At 36.3% G+C, this 4,723-nt stretch overlaps 1 long non-coding RNA gene across 1 annotated transcript; it reads right to left on the reverse strand.

The window, feature by feature from the left end:
- Positions 1 to 2,103: 2,103 nt before the first annotated feature.
- LOC129446015 (uncharacterized) lies at positions 2,104 to 3,921 on the reverse strand. The gene is made up of 2 exons (XR_008645000.2): positions 2,881 to 3,921; positions 2,104 to 2,399 (listed from the first exon to the last, which is right to left on the reverse strand). It is a non-coding gene; the product is annotated as an uncharacterized lncRNA (long non-coding RNA).
- Positions 3,922 to 4,723: the final 802 nt, after the last annotated feature.

Consider the following 4,723-nt stretch of genomic DNA (forward strand, 5'->3'; position numbering starts at 1 on the left):
TTAATTTCACAGCTTTGTACTTTAAATTGTTTAAATACTTCTGAATTAATTTGTTTTTGGCCAAATGTCAAGATTTCTGTTTTGGAACTGTCCTCCATATATCTTGAAGAGCATTAACACAAATACATTTCTGTAAATGTTTTGGAACATTGACCTTCCTCGTTTTTGTTGTACTGTCACTAGCACTAAAAATGCTGTTTAGGTCTCCTCCCATAATTATCAAACCATTTTGTGAACTATCCATTCTTCTTTGAATATCTTTTAAAAAAGCCATATTTGAACCCGGAGGTCTATAAATACTCAAAAGCGTATACATTTCCCCAAATAATTCACATTTAATTATAAGATATCGACCATACGGATCTGAGTACTGTGACACTAATTTAAAGGGTATTCGTTTATTAATCAATATCCCAACTCCTTTACTTCTGGATGTATATACTGCCTCAAAAGCCTCACCCACCTTCTTTTCAAATACTCTATTTGGCCAGCTTTAAAATGGAGTTCTTGTAGAAAAACTATGTCAGCGGACATTTTTTCCAAATAATAAATAACTTTGTGTTTTTTTGAACCCTCCTGTAATCCATTTATATTCCAAGTTACCACTTTTAATGTGTTTAACATATCTTTTATACTCCTTGTATGCATTTTTTATATTTTGATTACTAATTTATATAATTTTATTCCATTTTTTCACATATATAAATGGAATGATATAAAACAAACTATATAGCCCAACTTCTTCAGCAAATTTAATTCTGTTCAACATTAGGACACACCTAAGGAATTTAAACAAACACTCATCCCTCCAAACCAACATGTAACATATAAACACATAACATATACCCTCTCCCTCCCCCTTGCCTCCTTCCCTTAGAAACATGCTTTTTTAGAGCCTTAACTCCCAGTACCATCTGACCTGGAAACAGTGACTTCCCAATAATTCGTATAATACCATCCCCCTTTACAATCCATATTAATAATCAAAATTCACCCCAAAAAAGAGAAGAAAGGAAAAAAAAGAAAAAAAAAAAGAAAACATAATAATAATACATACATGCGCATACATGCACATAAAATAATAATAATAATAATTAACAATAATAATTATAAATACAAATACCTAATCACTGCTATTATTACATACAAATTCGAATAAGTACTTTATAGAGATCTCACCGAATTTAAGCCATTTTCCAAATAAAAATAAATTAACTAATTAATTAAATAAACAACCAGTTTCCATCAATTATTTAATTATGGCATATTTTTTATATTCAAGTTCAGTATTTTTACGTCCAGTTTCATTTCTTCAGCGGAGATCTAAAAATGCTAAATGTTCTTACCAAGTTCTGCAAGATCAGGTCATTTTATACCTGAATACTTCTTTTTTAGTTCCAATTTAGCTTTCTCTATTGAGGTGAAGGTATTCACGATGTCTCCATTCTCGACACATAACATCGCAGGAAATTTTAGAAAAGTCTTAATGCCGATCTGATGCAACTGTTCTCTCAAAGGCCAGAACCCCCTCCTTTTCTAACGCACAGCCGGAGACATATCAGGCACCTCCTTAAAGTTGCAACCATTTGTTTGTCTGCGGGTTGCTTTCCAAATATACAACTTTTTCTGATAGTGATGCAGCTTGAAAATTATAGCGCGTGGATACCTGGTATCATCTCTCTTAGCCCCAACACGGTGCGCCCTTTCAAAGTCCTCTTCTTTAAGCTCAAGCTTCCACTTTTCCGCAAAGATTTTAACCTGTTAGCTAGCACTTATATTTTTGAGCATTTTCTGAAAAACGACAACTCCAAACTAAAACATCTGCAGCTCTTAAACCCTATGGTCTATATTCATAATTCTGGTCTTGTTTGAAACTAGACACTTGACATATTGTTGCCTAATAGTCATAACAACTCAGAGTAGTAAAGAAACAGAGTAAAACAAGGTAAAATATACATTAAATGACTTCCGTTTTTCTTTAAATAACATTCACTTAGCAAAAAAGGTATGAAATGGTCATGTGAGACACCTGGGGACACCATATAGGTGAACTGAATGTCTGACCATGCTGTGATTCAAATTTGAGAATGATACTCCAAAAAATGTTGTTTCTGTGAGCTTTTATTTCAAAAAAGTCCAGGCGTCCTTTCAGAAAAAGTGCACTTGGAAACTCCAAATATACACATGATAACAATATGACATGATTATAAAAAGAAAATGAGTCAGGACTACATATTACATTATGTATATCAATTCAGAACTTCTCTGCCCACCAAAGCACATAGAAAAAACTATTTCAGAAAAAAACATTTGCACATTATAACAAAATACTTGCTATTTTGAATATGGTCGCTCATGAATGCACTCCAGATTCCAGTCCTCCTGTGTCAGCTGAAGTCCTGTTTTACATCACATCACACACACACACACACACACACACACACACACACACACACACACACACACACACACAAAGCAAGAGAGGATTTTAGTTTGAGTCAAAAGTTAGAGACATACAACTATTTGTATGAGAAACTATGATGTAATATACATGAACATAATACATATACACAAACACACACACATTACATGAATATATTTATTTATAATTACAAATGTCTTATGTTTGCCAAATAACCTCTATTTCTCAGCTGGTAATACTCATATTTTCCACCACATATCTTATTTTCTAGTTTTTAGTTTGTATATTCTGTGCATTTGATTCATATAGCTATAAATATGATGCATTTATATAACATGTCATACAAAAACGAAACCATGTAAAACTCGTATATTAGTCATCTCCAGTGTTACTTTATAATCAAAACAGCTAACATGAAACAAGAAATGTAACGTAAATCAACAAAAGAATCCACTTACTTTATCCAAGCGAGCGCAGCTGAGCTCATAATCCGGTCCATCTCTCCTCGACGACGCGCTTTGTTTACATCCAGTCTTGCGTTGTTGATCCGCGATCATGCTCTTTATCAACTTCTCCAAAACACTTTCAACACAAAAAAGTCATCTGTAGTCCACGATCCACAATGGAGATGTTATATCTAACATTTGAAGAGGTTTCTCAGCGGCTCCGGAGAGCTTAGCCGGCTGCTATGCTACCCAAACAAACAAACGCGCACGGAGGGGGCGTGGGCATTTCTCTCCATGCGCTTCTGTAGATTTGCGCAGAAGTACACTTTACTGACGTAAGTTGAATCCTTGTAATCGTTTCATGATTGGTTACTTCCTCTGTCAATCAAAGCTTTGCTCACTATGCATTGGCTGGCTTTGTTTTGGTGTAATCCAGTCAAAAGCCTATGGCAAGCTGAAGGACATCTATCTAGGCAAATCATTGATCGCATGAGATTTTGAGTTGTCAAACCTTTTCTGATTGGACAAAACAGAAAAATAGGGCGGGATATTTATCTGAACAGTCTAACGAAGCAGGAAGAGATGGATTTTCACTGATAAAAATCGATATTTGATAGAAAATAAACATGATCGATCATACTTAGCGGACGCGCGGATGTAAACAAAGGAGGATATTGCTGGATTTCTCACTATTTTTCATTGTTTTGGATTAAAACGTGGGATGCTTTTTGAAGAGTGGACCCTTACCTTGCAATGTACGTTGAAGTTTTTGGGAATTGTCAGAAATTGTCAGAACCATATGTCAAGCCATGTGAGTACCCACAAAATTTTTTATATGCATTCCGTCTGCATTTCATTTAATTTTTTCCACACCAGTGTATTGATTGCAAAAATAAGCTCAGAACATGAATTTGGAGTGTTTAAACTTTCAAATAATGCAAAGTTTATGATTGTTGATTGAATATTTGATGTTAAACAAAGTACAAAAACACGTAAAAACGCCCCCTAGGGCCCGCCGCCGGGCCGGTGCGTGTTAACAATTAACCAAGAAAGCGGACATGGGCAAATCCTTTTCGCTACCTTCCAAAACATTCACCAAACGTAAATTGTTCTGGCGATGCCTATTTTCCAATTGATCAATATGATCCAAAGCATCTTGTAGCTTCTTTTCAAGCGCACCTGTACGGCTCACCTGCTCCTCCACCAAAACACCATAATCATGAACCTCGGCCATCGCGCTTTCAAATCGGTTTTCCAATGCCTCAATCCTCTTCACCGCGGAATCAAGCAGCGTGTTAGTGGAGGTATTAACTTGCAATAGTTTGTTGAGTTTAGACTCTAGACCATCAAACCTGGCGTTGTAATCAAAGCCAATTGCTTCTGCTGCTTCTCCCACGTCTGCCATTCTTTGTCGTTGTTGCCTCGTTTGCGGTCTCCCTTTCGACATAGGATCGCTCTTCTTGACTTTTTCCTTTTCCTTCCTTTTCGTCTGGGTTTACTTAATATTAAACGTAAGCTTTAATAGTTGAGGGACTTAAAAAACCACATGTTTTAAGCCAAAGTTTCTCACACCACGAGGAGCTCTAGCCCTTACGACCTCTCACGCCGCGCATGCTTAATACCAATGTCGATTATCGGCCATATCGATAATAGGTCGACCCCTAGACTGGACTACTGCAATGTGCTACTCTCAGCCAGCAGAACCAAACCCACTCTGAAGTGATACTAAACTTAATAGTATGAACACAACAGTGCAGTTGGAGGGCATATAGACTACCATGCATGTGTGCTTTTGGATCGTGAGAATCACTATAATCAACCTCTTTGGGAGGAAGAGTAGAGCTAATGGTAAATC

Source organism: Misgurnus anguillicaudatus, chromosome 8 (genome assembly GCF_027580225.2).
Source record: "Misgurnus anguillicaudatus chromosome 8, ASM2758022v2, whole genome shotgun sequence".
NCBI classification, from domain to species: domain Eukaryota; kingdom Metazoa; phylum Chordata; class Actinopteri; order Cypriniformes; family Cobitidae; genus Misgurnus; species Misgurnus anguillicaudatus.